Source organism: Triturus cristatus, chromosome 5_2 (genome assembly GCF_964204655.1).
Source record: "Triturus cristatus chromosome 5_2, aTriCri1.1, whole genome shotgun sequence".
In the NCBI taxonomy this organism is placed as follows: Eukaryota; Metazoa; Chordata; class Amphibia; order Caudata; family Salamandridae; genus Triturus; species Triturus cristatus.
The window spans coordinates 411482120-411500875 of record NC_140588.1 but is presented as its reverse complement, the minus strand read 5'-3'; the positions used below and the strand labels follow the sequence as shown (position 1 = coordinate 411500875).

The 18756-nt window shown below is 43.8% G+C and overlaps 1 protein-coding gene across 5 annotated transcripts in view; it reads right to left on the bottom strand.

Annotated features, from left to right (window-relative positions):
• MTCL1 (microtubule crosslinking factor 1) overlaps window positions 1-18756 on the bottom strand; it is a 490856-nt gene that overhangs the window by 388981 nt on the left and 83119 nt on the right. The window lies entirely within an intron of this gene.

Sequence of the window (18756 nt, the reverse complement as noted above, 5' to 3'; positions counted from 1 at the left end):
AAGACGTCGCAAAGCGTTCGGCCTGATTCTGGGTAACTCCGCGACCTCTACCACGAGAGACCTGTTGAGGACCGCTACGTCCTCCCCGAGCCGATACGCCATTGGTCCTATCACGGAGAACCGGACAATCAAACTTCAGATGGCCTTCCCCACGACAATACGCGCACTGATTGTATCCCAGCACAAAACGAGGTGCGGGCGAAGCATTGCGCGGCTGTGGTCTAGAGAACTGTGATTGCGATCTGTTTGGCTGCTGTGTATCACTGAAATTCGAACGCGGTGGATAGGCTTGCTGCAACAAAACCTTAGTTTTGAGATCCTTAGTTTTCTTTTCTGCACGCTCACTTTCCTCTTTTTCTCTATTTTCGTAATATTGGGCCGTAGCCAATATTTGGGCAGTGGTAGAGACAGCCCACGCACTCTCAGAATTCTTCAACTTGTTGCCAAGGTCGGGTGACAAATTTGATACAAATTTATCAACGAACAACCGCTGACCACCCTCGGAACCCATGTCCTGACCACTATGATCAATGAACGCTTCCTCAAATCTGGTAAAGAAATCAGAAACACTTTCATCCCTCTTTTGCCTGCACGCTGATAATTTGTCCCAGTTGACGCGCATCGCTGGCATAAGTGTTTTCATGAGGGTAATTATCCTCTGGGGCAAAGCCACAATAATCTGTTCGGGTTTAGCCCCACCAACCTGCCGGGCATCTGCCGCTGTAAGGGCGGCCCAGTCACCGCCTAACTCGGCTACGTGATTCTCGTGCCGAATTTTCTCCCAAATCGGCTGAGGCACCACATTGCCGAACAACATATCAATATCGGCTAGGTTCATAACAGTAGCATCCACCAATTGGGACAGCTCCTTATAGTAACCCGCAGGATTCTTACGGGGATCAGGTAAGGATTGCTTTACTTGTAACACTTCCGATCGTTTCCAAGGGAGGTGTATCCACACTCTCTGGAAATGGCCTGGGACAGGAGGGATAGCAGCCTGATCGCCTGGCATCCATACCGGGGGAACTTCCCGCATAGGATATTGACCAGGTTGTGCCATCCATTCCGCGGTAGCGTCCTTAAACAGCGCACGTGGTTGCACTGTACATCGAAAGGATAACAAGCGTTCCAGAGCCTCTCGAACTTTGTCACCTACAATTACACCCGTGGCAAACCGAAGCTGTAGCTCGGAAACCTCAGGTGGTATATCATCCACTATATCATCGTCCCACTCCTCTTTCAATGACTTACACAATTCTTCGAACACGAATCGCTGCGTGGGCACATTAAACTGAGAAAACGTTTCGAACACTACACGTGGGGTGTATTTAACAGGGTTACGAATCCATCTACGTGCCGTTTTCACCAACGATTCACGTTCCCTACCATCAGGAAGCTGACTGCGTCTTTGAGCAACGTCTGAAAGAGTTGAACCAAGTATCGGCCCAAAGAGCGGAGAATAAAGAGAAGCAACAGCAGTCATGAGACGATTACGAACAGAAGGAGAAGAGGAAGAAGATACAGGCGTAGCAGCCATAGGGGTGGAAACAGTAGAAGTAGACGCAGCAGCAGGAGTAGCGGGAACGACAGGCTGAGGAGGGACTTGGAAAGGCGCAGTAGGGAGAGAAGCCGGGACAAGAGGATGTACGATCTGTGGCCCCAGGGGATTCGGGAGTACGGGAGGAACGGCGGGCTGACCAGCAGCCGCCAAAACCGCGGGTTGAGGAAGAGGTGGACGAACGGGACCCATAACATCAGGAGCATAGGGAGGTGGCGATTTCATCAGATAAGACAAAAGCGAATCTTCCACCGATTCTTCTCCTGTCTTATCGATCGTAGAAGGTAGCGCCGGATAACATTTGTCCACTGCCATATAATGAAGCCGAGCACTAACTTCCTGCTCTTTCTCATCTTTGTCTAACTGATATTGTTCAGCATTTCGCATCACCGTAATAACACCTTCTCGCTTATTTTTCTTATTCTGTTTGATTTCTTTCTGTTTGGCCTCTTTCCGCCATAACCGGAAGGAATCAAACATGGCCGGCCTAGCTTTCCTTTTAAATAATTTAGCTTCCAAGTTATCTAAAATGGCAGTCTCGAAACTACCATGAGGTGGCCAACTAAGGACGCCATCCTTTTTAGTGTAACGAACCCAATATTCATTATATACGATAGGACCCACGCCATGGCGACTATAGAGCTCATAAAGCGGAGTTCCAGCCGGAGGTATCGGACATGAATCCTCCAGCCGGGAATCCATGCTGCAACATTTGAGAAACCCAAACAAAGTACTACGGCCAGGCATCGTGCACACTAACCAAGTATACAAACTTCAAGGGCTATCGAATTACGATGTCCTCGCAAAGATGCAAGACCCTCGGTTTTTGGCAATTGCAATCGTCAAATAAAACCCAACAACTAAGAACCACGAATGCTATGGAACCATGCAAACAACAAAGCAACACTGGGAGCGACCCACAAATACTTAACTGAGAGAACAATGGCGTCACCAGGAAGGCCCGTCAATCGTCTCGCCGTACAAAGGACTACGCCAGGCGCCAAAACAGGTCGACAGTCAGGGCATCGGTCCGTCGCAGCCGTCAGGAGGCGGGGATCTTCGCGGGAAAAGACGTCGGGCCACTTGTTTCGACAACTGGATCGATGAAGCGGGGTGCACCTTCCCTCGGAGATTTCACACGAAGTTCCTCACGATCGTCGGGCTTTGGACCGGTACCGTTGATGTCGCCCCATGTTGGGCGCCAACTGAAGGACTGGGTTATTCTTAAGACCCAGCGGTGCCAGGGAACAACACCTGAAACCTTCGTGGGTTACCTGTTCTGGCGTACCAAACACAGAGACACGGGACACTTCCAGCGACGTCAGAGATCAGCGTTTATTACTGCAGGGATACAGAGGTCACAAGAAGTACACAACGTGTAGGTTCTCGGAGACTGCTTCAAATTCGTAGAAGTGGGTCGCTCCTTTTATACACGTTTTTGCCATAGCACAGTATGACGAACAAAGGTTACAACTCGGTTCCCACAATAAACTTCAAAAGGGTCGCATTCATGTTTCAGGAGGCCGGAACATAATTACAACAGTCCTGCCAGTTCCCAACTGTAAAAACATATTCCCTCCGCCATAAAAGCATTAAGGAAGGACAAAAAACAGAATGCGGGGAAAGAACGAGGATGCACAACAGGTTAGAAAAGAGTGTTAGGGGCAATAAAGGAAACTCGATAGAGGGGTCAAAGACCTCGTGTCTAATGTATGCGTGACTGAAACAATAGACCGGAGCGGCAAGATGGGCTTTGAGCGGGGCCATCTGCCTCACTCGTGTCATTTCCCTCATCGTAAAAGTCACCTCAAAGAAACACGTGTCCTTCGTACTAGCTTGAAAGTTCCAGGGTCACGAAGCGGACAAAAAGCCCGTTCGCTGGCTACCTGAGGGCAAGAAACAAAATGGACGCTGTATCTAAAATGGAACCCGAGGGTTCGGATGAACGAACCCAAAAATGAGATGAACCATACGTGGCTGCATAGCGAAACTTCGTACACCCACTATACTCGTCATTTGCGGTTCATAGATACCAAACTCATCCATATTCGTCACCACTCAGAAAGTGCCGTCCCGTCTCACACGGAACCTCACATCCTAGTCCCAGGGTTCCAGCCGAATACTAATACCCGAAAGCTTGTGCCTGCTAAAGGAACGCCTCGAGTTGAAGCAATTGCTTGATTAAACAGTGTAGCAGCAGAATGAATGTTCCTAATAAAAGTAAATTAAGTTAATTAATAATGTTACTTCATTTTTGCGCCGCGCTTAACTTGCAATGCTCTCAGCCGGAAGTGTAATGCTTTCCCCAAATCTGTTCCTCGTAGTGCTAGCAGCAGCCGCAGTGACGAGCCGTTTTGCCTGCATGCAACATTACACTGTGCACTCCGAAAACATATTTTCTAGGAAATGCCGCAGTAATTAGACCAGAGAGAGCGATTTCTTCCACGAGGGGGAATGGATGTTGCTGTCATTTCATTCTTGAGAGCATTTTGCAGCTGTGCTCCCACATCTGTGATACTTACTACCCTGTGGTTAGTAAAACCGTAAGAGCCTCCTTTTCGGACTTAAGGCATTTAAGTCGATGCTTGCATGGGCCGCGCACGGTACTGGCGAGCCCTTAGTAGAAATGTAAATTCAGCTCAGTTCAAAACACGTGAAACTATTTGCAGTGCCCCAGATTGTTTTTTAATTTATTAAACTGGCACATTTGCACCGCGTCTATATTGTATTTAGAGTTTTAGACGGATATTAAAGTGAAGCCACATCTGCTGGGTCTACATACGGACACATCATGTGATTTCGAAACTTCATTTCACATCACTAATTTCAGTATTTCCGGAAATGCATACACATAAGGGGAACACTTCATTTTTTAAATGACGAAAGCAAGGATCAGTGTGTCGTTTTGGGCACATCTGTAAGCGTGCTCTGGAATGATGCAGCTAAATCATACATCTCGCTTGCTGAGTGCAAACATGTAATCACTCCGTTGCCACCGGATAAGCAGTATGCTCAATTGTTTGCGAGTAACCTAAAGGGATACACAGTGGTTTAAGAGGGTTTGATATATTTTCCATTAGAAGTGGGTACCACTAGAATGGACAAAGCCAATAGGTCTGCCATTGACTTTTTCAATGCTGGTTTTGTCCTGGTTAATGTAAAACATTTTGTGTTGGTCTGGGGGGGGGGGGGGTAGGGGGGGGGGGGCTACTGGGTCCTTGCCAATATAAACAAAAAGGCTAAAAGCAACAACAAAAAAACATACATTGCAATAGTAGAACCCAACATCTGAGTCATCAGTACGACAGCCGTATTATGATACAGGAGGTCTGATCGATGCCTGCCGGGGGAATCTGCTCCACCTGCAACAAGCTCATGGAGCCCGTTGGGCAGATTGTAATCCCCAAAATGGAGGCAATGCCTGCTCAGGCACCACCGTGGGGATTACGATGCACGGTTGACAGCCTTTTCATGATGGTTCCGCTTCCATGAAAACACTGATGGAAGGGCCCTTGTCCGGCCTTTAGCTATGGGCCCTGGGGGGCGCAAACATCCATGCATCAAATGCCAGGCACCGCATGGTGGGTGCATGGAGGTTTAAAAAAAGTGTATTTTTCCTATTGCAGCAAGCCGCAACAGGAAAGACACTTTTCAACCGCTGTGAGGGCGTCGCATTGCTATTTGGGAAGCGGGACCGCCAACTCCTTGTCGGGTGGTCCCTTTTCCGACACAATGCATCGTAACGAGGCTCATAGTGTGTGGATGTGCTCCTTTTGAAAGGGCAAAATGCGGACATTCATGACGAAGTTAGCCTATGACTAAAGTGGGATAACCCATTGCCCCATGCTGTAGTGGCCGGAAGATGAAAGTGAATGACAACAGGCCAGTGAATGAAGAGAGCTGGCTGAAAGCCCTTATGACTAACTAGGGGTGGGTACAAGTTGCGTAATTTGCTATATCGTCATTACAACAAAATTATGCGAGATTACATGAGGAGTGCAACTCCGTAACTTTGTGCATAAAATTGACCCGTAGATTCATTTTGCGCTAAGAAAATAGCTAAAAATGAAAATGGAAAAGAACAGCAGCAATTCGCTCTCGGTTCCTGGGGCCATGCAATCTAGGCACCTGCACCTGACGGGGTCCCAGTGGAACTATATAAACTGAAGGAATTGTGAGCTCCACTACTAACAAATTGTATCAACCACGCCTTTAGATTAGGCTTTCCCCGTCTTGGAGGGCTGCCCTTATCCCTGTGTTCCAAAAACAGAGTTGCGGTGATCTCAGATGTTACTAACTGACTTCCCTACTGGATAGCACCGTGAAGCTCATAGGCAGGGTCATCTTAGAGCACCTAACTCTCCGGGCTACGGAAAATAGCATTCTCTCGAGGGTACAGTATGGGTTCAGGGCCAGGCTGGGGATGATGGAACAATGCCTTAATCTCCATCCCCTGGTAGGTAAATATACAGTTGCCAAACCGATTTCCAGTTACCTAGCCTTTATGGATCGGTCAAGTGCCTTTGACAGTGTGAGTAGGTCAAAGCTCTGGTCCCCGATAGAGACCATGGGGGTTCAGAAGGGACTTGTAGATTTTCTGCAACACTTCATTACCATCCTGCTGCTTCGGTTCGATATGGCGCCAATGGAGAATGTACCATGCCATTTGGCTTAGGTTGTAGGGTTAAGTAGGGTTGCATTCTTGCTCCAATTCTTTTGTTTATTATACATTAAAGAGCTTGAAGTCACTTTAGTCTCCAAAGGTTGTGCTATGACTGTTGCCAAGAACAGTCCTGTCCCCATGCCATCACACATAAATTATGCTGTTCAAATTTCCAGAATGCCCAATGGCCTTCAAATTCTGTTGGAAACCTTATGGGGGCACTAAACCTCGACACTAACTAAAACAAAACGTATAACATTGCCTGTGGTTCCAGAAACTTAAAATTTCGATGTTTGACAGTCCAGGGCAAATCCAATGGTAGTAGAATATACAAGTACCTCAAAGTCACTTTTGATTCTCAGGGTACATGGAGACATATATAAAAGCAAATGCTTGCCAGTTTTAACATATGGTTCTGGCCAGTTGAGCTATAAAAAGGCTGTCGGGCTAAAAGTAGAGGAAAGCAAATTTTACAGGCAGCTGCTTGGTCTCCCGCCGAGCAGTTCCATGTATGTGGTACACCATGAGCTGGGCCTGGGTTATGTGGGAGATCTAATCCATCTCGCTCCTCTACAGCTGTGGTGTTCAATATGGGTAAATACCAACACCACCTCAAATCAAGACATTATGGAGAATTGTTAATGATGTGATAGGGGCCTACAGATACCATGGCTCCATTAGGTTATTAATATGTTTAAAACTCTTAACAGATCTACCCTTAACTAAGCCACGAGAGCAAACTAAACTCAGAGACTGGCTGAGAAAGTCTTTCTTAGATCATAAGCAGAATGAAAGGGATGCGCTGGAGTTAACTAGATCAAAGTTACCGAACACACAAGTGGCCTGGAGCTTTACCTGGACTGGGTGTGGAATATATGGGATAGAATGCTTTTGACTAATTCAGGATGGGTTCCATCAGATCAAATTTATGTTTTCCCCTGGGTCAATATGACCCCAGCTCCATCCTGGTTTGCCCCTACAATTAGACGTCCCTACAGAGTCTGCTTCACTTCATTTTTGTGTAAATTTTACTATCAATTTACTTGGAAATTCTTAATTTCAATGCTAAGGGGAAGGGATATCAGAAGATGTAGAGCTGCATTGATGTTTTTATTATTACTTAATTCCCGGAGGTCTGTCTCGGTGTTAGCTCCTTTTGAAAACGTGCCCTAAGCTAAAGGAAACCACTGCTTTTTAATTTGGAAGGAAAGTCAGTGTCAATCACAACAAACCATTTTACACAGCGTGTGAGGAATTGGCACATATATTTATTCTTATCAGATTTTTATCACTGTATACTTTTAGTATTATTTAACTGATCCTTATCGCAGCAGCAGTCATGCAGATTAGTACATACACAATTAGAATCCACTATGTTTGGAAAGTCAAACTGCAAAAATCCACATGGGAAGCAAACTCTTCTGCACATCAAAAAATGCAAAATGGCAATCTATTGCATCAGTAGTGCAACAAAGGATGTGCATGAGAAAATCTTTTGAGCAAATACACAAAGTTTTATGCCCTATATTGATTTTTGGTCGGATATATGAAAGATACACAAGATCAGCTTTTCACACTGTGATTCTGAACAATTGTTAACTTGTGACAGGGTACTTGGATCATACAACATAGGGTCCCAATTTAAGCAGTACACAATGATGACCATTCTTACTGGCAAATATTGCAACACATTATGGTTTCCATCTAAAAGATACTAGAAAACAATTCTGGCCAAGTTTGATTATACCCAAAACAGCTTTACCACTGCTCACACCCATAGCCCTTGATGTTTGAAGAGGTCATGCACATGACCACACCTTAAAATCTGCACTCTCCCTGGTCCATTAGAAAAGACGGTGACATTTGATATTTACCCTTTCCCCATCACAGGAATATCCCAGTGCCATTGTGGTGCTGGGTCAGAGCATTCGAAGTACTTCAGCAAAACAAGACTAAGAGCACAATTTTGATACATTCCTGCTGTAATTTTGGATAACTTCATATTGTTACAGTGTCTACAGTGCTGTGAGCATACCGAATAGATTTCTACAACAGCGTGTTTCGAGGGGAATTTAAACAGCAACACAAATGCTCCTCGCCAGTTTACACAAAAACACAAATTATGAGTGGTACAAATTCACCTGATGTTTCCTCAAAATTAATGTTTAAATTATCAGTAGGAGTCAGCTTTCCATCAACTAACCAGCCCTCCTCTAGTACCTCTGCTAGAACAAAAAGGTAACTGCTTCCATTAGGATAATATTCATTCCAATCATCTCTACAGGTTTGTACCTCAGAGATGATGGAATTCTCTGCATTGGTATGTATCACAATTATATCCTTATTCACACACTACTCCCGATGATACATACTCCGTGTAAATTATTACACACACTTCCATTTTTCAGATCCTCACCTAGTCCTGCCGACGACACTTTAAAAGGAAAAGCTCATTGCAAATTCTAACCCTTGATGTATTCTTAAAATCGCTCTAGTAGTCCACAACCCTGGAGAGAAAATACATCCTAGCAAAATAAACACAATCCTTATTTTTTTCCACTTTTAAGCTAGCATTCCCGACTTAAGTGTAAGCATTTATGACTTGTGGAAGACCTGTCAAGCATATTTGGGTACAGACCCACCTCCTTAACCTACAACAATAGTATGTAACCAGTGTTACTCCGATATTGGATAACACGTTTCTAAAATATTTTGATACCACCCAACGATGGTGTCTAGGGTGACAATTGAGCAATTCCTAAATATCCAACTTGAAATTCATTCTTTGTTTGGGATCATTATAGATATCACTTTATAACCAGTCTTTAGAAGTGTAGCGATGCATTTTAGCCATCGATGGGACAGAACGCATTCCCTTGCAAGCTCCTTCACTTAATTAAATCAACCCCATCGCTGGCAAGACCACTCACTGAATTAAATACTTGCTGCTGAATATCTGGCCTGCAGTTCATGGTTCAAATCTCAGCAGCGCCAAGTCAACCTTTCATACTTGTAAGTGCCATAAAAATCAGGGCATTAAACAGATGGCAGGTTGGTCCTTTTTACTAACGTTTCGTAAACACCTCTTATGGTTAGTTAATATCATAAGTGAAAAGGGACTCTGTAAGGGTTTGCTCACTTGTCACATACTTCCTCCAATCAACAATGATTGGTCACTTCTAGGTCTTCTGACTCTTGTTGCACAGAAACGGTTTGATCGGATTTCTTGGAATGTATTTTTCAGGGTATTATGTGTTTTTCAATTTGCTATTTTCATCTGGGTTTAATGGGGAATTGCTACAGTCAATCACTATCATAAATTCTATCTTAGTCCACACACTTACGACACAAATGTTCCTTTCAGCCAGAGTTCATATCCGTGTTTCTTTCAGGCTGACATCTCCTTAGGAATTTTGGGCTGAGGAGTCAAGGTCTTGCCATCAATTTCTTTCATTGTTCCTATAACAACAGGGTCGAGCTACCTTTCTTGGGATGTAAGCTGTATCTGGACCTAGCCCAATAACCCTCTGCTCTAGAGACAATAGGTTTCCAGCTTCACATTATTCAGGCTGTAACACAAGCCGTGTTAATACTAGCTGGTTTAGCTTCTCTAGAGTTTCTCCAGCCACAGTATATGCACCCACAGTTGGTATGAGACCCAGATACTCTTCAACTCTTAATCATGCTCCTGTCTCAAGCCTTCAACCTGTGTCCGTCATTAGTTTCCAGCACTGCTCCATCACTGTACCATCTCTGGCTACTAAGACTCCAGTTCCTGGCCCGTCAATGACCTCTGGTTCCCAATTCAAGCCGGTCTTGTTAACCAGTCCTTGAGCTCTCTCCACCTGCTTCCTTTACACCCGACCCATGGCCCTGATTCCGATTGGTGAATGGTGTGTCCAAATCTGCATTAAAAACATTACTCTACAGTCTCAATGCAGAGAAAGTGTGTCCCCTCTTAACTTGCTTCAGGATTGCAGTCCGGAAGAAGGTTAGTCAGTGTCTCGGATGTGCTCGGCTCAACTTTGTCTCAAGAAAGGGCAAGGGATCAAGAGGTCCCACAATTATCTATAGCGTGGCTGAGTGGATGTACTGGACGATTAGTAATTTGCAACTTTTCACTCTGCTATGCTGATGTAATTGAGTGTCACACCCAACTTAGTAAATACACCAACCAACACTGTCATTGGAGCCAGCCTATCGATACCTCCTTACCTAAAACCCGTAACCACACGCATGCTGAAACCTTCAAAGCCACTTCTGCCACAAATCTGAGGTGATGCCCTACGATACCCAAGCAGCAAGAGGTGTTCATTCAACTGCTCTGGATAGGAGCCAAGAAGGGGCAAGCAGTACAAATATAAATAAGTATCAACTTGTTCACACTTGGGTATAATGGATTCATATAAAATATTTCCACAAAATTGTCTAACCGTGGTTTCCAGGCTCAAATTCTGGTACTATACTTGAGCCCTCGAAATATGGCTTGGATACAGCGAGGCAGTATATAGTACCATGTTCAAAAGAGATTTGATACAATGATGCCTTTCTTCACCGACAGCCATGTTGGTGCGCCCTTATTACGGGGCTTTGGGCGCAGTGGCGAAGGGTGGTATAGGAATTGGGCTTCATCATTCAGAACTGCTTCCGGCAGTACCTTATTTTATTGTAGAACAGAAGATATCTGCTGGTGCATTTTTGTATGTCCAATCACCCGGTTTCCTTAACCTCTTCGATGCCGTTGACGGAACGGTTCCGTCATGCACGCCGGTTGGGCTGTGCTTATGACGGAACCGTTCCGTCATGGCCCCGCCCGCGCTCAGATCTTTCAGCACTGCGCGGGAATCCGCGCAGCGCTGAAGAGGTTAAAAAGAGGCTGATTAAATTATTGAATTAGGTATCAGTTTAAATATTTGTCTTTTTACAACCGAACAGGGTCTCCAAAGCAATTAATAAGAAATATATTCCAACTTTACTGTTCTGTGGTATTTCACACTGGAGTATGTTGCTAGGTGCTATGTGTAGGGTTTATGTCATGCTCGAATCTCATCTATGTCATGGATTGTTGTATGTGGGGAAGTTCTGTAAATGAGCAGTTACAGGAATGTCTCACTGGCTGTTGGATGGGATCTTCTCCTATGGAATAAATAACTTTCATCTGTTCAACTTGGTCCTGGATTTATTTAAGAGGAATCTTACATGTTCTCATTAAATCGTGATTTAAGAAGAGGAAAGACCAAAAGTAGATTTGTGCTGACATGCAGGCGACAGGGACAAATGCCCAAATGGATGCATGACGCACAACAGCTGAAGAGCAACGCGTGAACCTAAAATAAATGATTGTACATTTTGTTGCAGAGTCATCAAGGCTGCACGTAAATCAATAGAAATGATATAACAGCTGATCCAAGGACAGCATGCTTTCAACTGAATAGGAGGTACTTGCTGTTGAACGCAAAATATAACTGGGAGAGAGATAGAATGGACAGCGGTGTGCCACGAAGCGACAGTCACTAGTAAAACGCACTTAACCTAGCCATCAGGAGGTGGGTACTGCAATTAACCAGTGGGAGCCCAACAGTGTGAAGTAACTACCGTCTTTGTCCTCAGACACAAACAGACAGTACTTGTCTGTACCCCCAACATTTATCAGCTGGTGCCCGTTGGATGTTGACCGATGCACCTCCAAGGCCCTGAGGGGGCGTGGCTTACAAAGGGCCAGGCAGCGCGACGTGGCACACCTCCAGTATTCACGACTCGTGATATGGAGCGCGTCCATGCACGCATTCAGGGCGCGTTAGAGGTGCATGATAATTGTGGGCGTCCGGTCTGTTTAAAAGTGCTGTGGCTGCTAGAAGGCTTTAACATAACACTACCAAATCTTATATGGACAGGGAGTAGAGGACAAAAGATTTTTAGCTGCAGAAAAGGCTGGGGCAGCTCCTCTGCTAAGGTGGAGAAGCTCCACCCACTGCTCTTTGAGCAGTGGAAAGAGGAAAAATAAAATAACGCAACTTTATTATAATTTTATTTTCCCCGTACTGATGGTGGTTTAGGGGTGGGGCGGAGAGGGGGTGGGATGTCATCACAGCCAGCAGGGGACGAGTGGTTGGGGCCCTTAAGTGTGCATGACGGTTTGGCCGGCCAGTTGTGCGCACTTGCATGTTCTCCACTGGCTGTATTGTTCAGCCTGGGTGGAACACATGCACAGGCTCATAATCCCCATCTGAGCGGGGAACCATGGCGCTCAGACCAACCACGACGCTTCTGCATTGGTGACAGCAGCATCGTGATTGGCTTAGGGGAAGCCTGTGCGTGCTTTCTGCAGGAAAAGAAGAGGACGAATGCAGGCAAGGTGGTGGCTGGCCAGCAGCCCGGTAGTCAAGTGATTTTATAGATTTTTCCACCCCGCTGCCCCGCGCTACTTTTCGGTGGCAGCCACCACTGCAAAGAGTGACACAGAAAATCAGTAGCCTAGAAAGGGTTCCACGTCCAATAGTACAAATTAAGTAAGGTGGCACCAGTACAGCTCGGTTAAGCTGCTAAAAGAGTGGAAATAGCAAATGCAGTGACCCACTCTCGTCTTGGGCTTAGGTGCCACTGCACCCGTTGCACTAATTGTAACCGTTCCCTTGCACTAATTGTAACCTCTCCCTTGGAAAGAATGTCTTGTTTCTTTTAAGGATAGCAGAGGGTCAGGATCATTGTTTGCTCTGGCGATAAGATTTCGAATATTCAAAAATGTTTTGACCTTAGGAGCTGTGTGCATTTGAGTGCTGGGCAAGATTACCTCTAGACTCAAATTAGCTTGATTTAACCTTGTTAAGGTCCACACACCTGCCTTCGAGAATAATTACTGACTATCAAGCCACAGTATAGGAAGAGCCTAAGGGGCCAGATGTACAAACATTTCATTTTGCAAATCTCCAATTGAGATTTTTTGCGACTCGCAATAAGACTTGCAAAATGAAATGTACTAATGCGTCTCAGACAAATTAGCGATTCCCAAATGGGTTTCAAGGGACCCGTCTCATCAATATTCATGTGGCAGGTTGCAATTTGCGACCCATTAGAAATGGGCAGTAACACAGGGAGGGTGGCCTGCTGGGGACAGCAAACCACCATGTCTGTGTTTGGTTTTCAATAACGCAACTTTTTTTTTTTTTTAAATATAGCCCGTTTTCCTTAAAGGTAAACTCTGTGCATTTTAAAAAGAAAAATGAAACGTATGTTTAATTTTTTAAAGGTAGGCAGTGGTCCATCGGTCCACTACTGACTCTCAAAACATGTTTTTACTACCATTCACAAAGAGGAAGGGGTCCCCTGGGGACCCCTTTCCGTTTGCAACTGGCCTACCATCTACTTTAAGTAGGTTGTAAACTGTGATTGTTTTACGACCGCTTTTCCACTGCGACTCGCTATTCGGAAGGGACGCCCTTGGTATGCCACTTTCTAAAAGGGTACAAGGTTACAGACTCACAAAATAGGGTTTGTACATAAAAAAAATGCATTTTACAGGTTGCAAACGGCCTAATGAGCCATTTGCGACTGGTAAAATGAGTCCTACATCTGGCCCTAAAAGAATTAGCTCAATGGATGTGTCATTAACAAATCCATGCCTGAGGAAGGAAACCAGAAACAGACTTAAGGAAAAATAATTTTCAACATGACAGAATTCAATTACCCTACAAAATTAACTCGACATCACAAGAATATTGAGGGCTCTACAGGTGAATAACGCTCCCTTGGTCAAAGATTTAGAAGTAAGAGATGCCAGGAGCTGGGACAAACTTCTACATGAGACATCATGCATCATCCTGTGCAGGTTAATTGAATGTGCTGATTCGCAGACGAGAGAAGTTAATCAGAAATTCAGGAAGTCGAAAAGGGATAGACAGCTACAAATTCAGGAGACCACATAAAAAAATTACAAAATGACAGCACCTTTTATGAAGAACCCAATATCAATAAGTGATCAAAAATAAAAAGAGAAGTACGAGGATTCTACCACATGTATAATGTATATGATGCCCCTAACTATGGTGTACGATTTGAAGTGTTCCAAGAAACCATATATTGTATGCACGGAGTCTTCAACAGACGTCAGTACCTGTAGCAAAGTACCAGACTCAGGAAACTCGAACATTAAGAACCAAACATGAGGTAAGATAAGTTGTAAGAAGCGGTGAAGAGGATGCAATTGCCGGATTACTGTACACCACCATGGGCAAAGAACTGGAGCTGTGCGCATAACCACGTCCTACAGAATCAGCTCTCCATGGAACTTTACTTTAAGCCCACATAGTATGGCATCATAATTTACAGCTATCCTGCATCGAGATGGGTCATTAAACCTTATGTCAGCATATATCCGCATTTTTATTTTTAGCTTTTAGTATTTGGAAACAGTAAACGTGTTGGAAAGACCACATCCCACAGAGCATCCTTGATAACAAAGTCTACTTGTTTCAAGTGCTCCGGTTTTCAAAGCACGCTTGTTGTTTCCTGCCTAGTGGCCTGACCTTTATCTAAGTTTTGCTATGGCATCATTTTGTTTCCACTAATTTCGAATGTTATTCGGTTGTTTATGGAGGTCACTGGGAGTCTGAGGTAGGAAGATTGAGTCACCAACTAGAGGCAGAGTGGGGGGAATTTGAAGCACTACCTTTCTGGGCTGGGCCTCTAGTCATCAACAGTGAACGTCATGGAAGAGTCAGTATCAGGGTAAGGAACAGCTATTGTTTCAGTTTTTGTGCGGAGTCACTTTTCTTGCAGGTGTGAACTTTACAACACTTGCTTGAAGAGATGTTTGGATTTCCTTGACACGCCCACGACTCGCAGTGACCATTTTCCAAACATTCACCCAGACCTTGAAGGTTTTTTGAAAAAGACAAGTAGCTTTGAATTCGTCTCAAACATACCTAGGCGCAATATATCACAGTAATTAAATAGAAATACTTGTCGCAATGCAGAGGGGAAGACATCTAATCTACTGTGTAGTGGACCTGGCAAAGTCCAAAATAGTTTAATGGGTCAAAAGTCCGAGGCGCGTAACCCTGGTGTCAACCTACTCCTGATTTCAACATTTGATGAACCCAGTAAATTTCTTACAGGAGACTCAAATCTTTTGCCGGGGGTTCTGTAATATGCTTTTTTTGTATAAGCTCCTCACCAGTACTTGACAGTGCTGGAGATACGTCTGGAGTAAAATTTAACAGGGTATGTGCAAGTCATGACATAACGGTCAGTCAGACTCTACTCATTAATAATCGTCGTTTAGAAGCCTTTTTACAGTAACCCCCAATTGGTGAGGTCACCTACTGACCCACACTGGGAAATCTATCTTAACTGGGCCCCTCTCTTCCCATGGAGTGTGATATACAAGCAAGTGTGTGTGTTTGTGTGCGAACATGCATGTGCAGCAGGCATCACTCTTTAGATTTCTGAGTAACGGCAATCTAGGCACTATACTGGTGCGTTCTACATATATTTCAAAAAGCAAACTCCCTTTGGGTTCTTTTAATGCATACACATCCACACTCCTTTCATACCAGTGCAGCCAAATCAGCAAAAGTTGAATAGAAACCAAAAGATTACCATATAATGTGTTTTTATTTGATCAAATCCTTATAAAATTTTAGAAAATGTACAGCAAGTTATTAAAAAAAAACATGTCTATCTTCATGTATTTTGAATTTTAAAAACAATTCATATAAAAAACGTGGGAGAATCTCACAAACAATAAGATATCCTAGACCAAATGGGTCAAAAGTCGCACACCTAGTAAAAAGGAAAAATATAATTGTCACGGGTTCAACATTATAGACCATTCTTTTACTCCTGATGGAACCGGTGTGGCTTGGGCGACTTCTAAACACAAAGCGACGCGTTTCGGTGGTATGATCTGGTAAAACCACCTTCTTCAGGCTTACAAATCTATTGTGGTGTCTCCCAACACCGTCATCTATAAAAACATAGCATAAAAAAAAAATCAATTTTAGAGATTACAAACTCCTTTCTCCATTTTTTATATATATTTGTATGGCTTCTAATACATCATATTAACATTTTACAATACACAGTAAGACATAATAAAATAAATATAAAAACATTTATATTTAAATCATCTGCTCTATCCATGGTGATTCACATTCAAATCCAAGCAACCCATTCATACTACATCATACTTCAAACATATAGACAGTAAATCACACCCGTACCTGAAGGACTGGCTTGATAGCGCCGCGTTCATCAGACAGTTATATGACCATCACTAGAGAGGGGCTTAGGATCCACCCACATTTTGGGAGCCAGGAGTACATGTTTGGGCTGAAGTTGTGAGCTTTCACAAAAAAGTGCTTGCCTTCTAATACAGCTGTGAATATTGTGTTTATTTATCCAGCTCCCCAAGCTTGAACATTCAGGGGCAGACATGGCAGTGGAATGCTACTAATGTGTCTTAGATAACTAGATCATTAATGTTGTTTTTCTTTGGCAGCAGCACAGATGGGAGGAGGGCAGACATTAACCCACATGGATTATTAGGTCTGGCAGCTGTCACGGACCTTTAAACCGACTCAAATAATATTCTACAGTTCTTTGCTTCCACACAAATACATATCTTTCCCCGTGCTACTTACGTTAAATGCTTCACATTACCATAAAACATTCCTTTAAAGCCAGACATTTTGGCATTGCCAATGCTCGTTAGAGTGGATGCCATAATATAATTATTAGGAAATGTGGTATCACAAATTAGCAATCTAAAAGAGGCTTAGTTGACCTGAACCCTGTGACAACTTCATAGTGACACAATTGTGTGCAATAAATTAAAAGCTCATCACCCAGGACATCACAAATGTAAACTTTAGAATGTTAATGTAACTAGTACATAAAGGCAGTGCGATCACTTTGCTTAGACAGCTGTTTACATTGCTTCTATCTTATTCTTTGAAAATCATAAGGTGCTCAATGTGCTGCATGAACAATGGTCCTAGTCATATTCTTGGGTGTAACACACTTTTTTGTTCACACACTAGTCACAGACTCTGTTGAACTGACATTATATACATCTCCCTATTTTAAGCTCCTACGTGAAACCTTACTAAAGGTAGGTCTTCGTTTTACTCCCTGTTCTCAGATACATCTCACTGAATATAGACACTAAAGATATTTAGAAATTCACCAACACTGATGCACATGTAGTTCACAATGAGAAAGCAATGAAAACGGGGAGAACATGGTGGGAAGAGGGAACTGTGAAAAAGGGAAAAATAAGGAAAAAAAATGAAGCAATAATGTGAATATGTATTGCAGCAAGCAAACAGATCAAAATAAATTTAAAAAAACTAATTAATACACAAAAGGTAAGACAAGGAGAATATGAAGAGCAAAGGATAGGGAAGTGGAAAGAGGAGAACATGGAGAAAGATGACGGGAGAAAAAAAAAAAATCAGCAAAATAGTGGAAAAGTGATGAAAGACCGAATACATCAAGCATTGGCAAAGCCAGTAGGTTTCACCTTTGGAAACTATTGGCTTTGCCAATGGCTTTTAGTGAGGCTGTATGCAATTGGTGCTTGCAAACATTTTCCATGTGGCCAAAAAATATGGTATGTGGCACAGCAGAGGGTAGCATTGATGTCAGCGGTTTGGGTGTCAGGGGACAAGTGGATTTAAGGTGGGTGTAGGTGGAGTGAAGGATGTCAATGGTGTGGACTGAGATGTGGAGTTATTTTGAGAGTTTAATTCCATACTGCCCTCTTAATTATGCCCCGAACCTCTAGAAGAGACACAGATTTGACAATACTGTGCTATACTGTATCTGAGTCAGGCTGCCTCTATCACACCTTGGAGTAAGCCTGCTCTGCTTGCCATCGCTACTTTTAGCTAGTCATGTGTGCAAAGGAAGTAACTTGGTTATTGAATTTGAAAAATATACGCCTCTCAATCTCTTCATTCCTTTAGTTTCTTGATCTATAAACATTAGGAATGCTTAGAAACTGAATAAGTTATGGTAGCAAGTGCTATAAATACACCCCACCTCAAGACTTTTAATATAGGTGTTGCTGGAAAAAGAAGCATAGATGGTTTTTAGGTCTCGCCTGACCCAGCGCATGCGCTGGTCTGGCGAGACTTATTGAGAGGGCTCCAAAAAGTGCTACCAGGCCAGCCTAGACCTACAGTGCATGTGCGCGGCCGCGCGCGCTTGACGCGAGTACTTTCACTTTCGCGGCCGCACGGCCGCTTTGATGTTTGAGCGCGATCACTTTTACGCCCGCCCGGCCGCTTGGCATAGCCAATAGGTCTCGCTTTTGGGACCTTATAAGTATTTAGTTATGCAACTGTTGCATGGCTAAACACTTATAAGGTCCCAAAGGCGAGACCTATTGGCTATGCCAATGTTCGTTCTAACTGTCATTTGTAAAGTCCGGGCACACACTTTATTACTCTTGGTAATATCACGGTGTCGTTTTAGATTCTTGAGAAAAGTCCTCTGAACGCGTCCCTGCACGGTTTTCAGCAGATCCCATTAA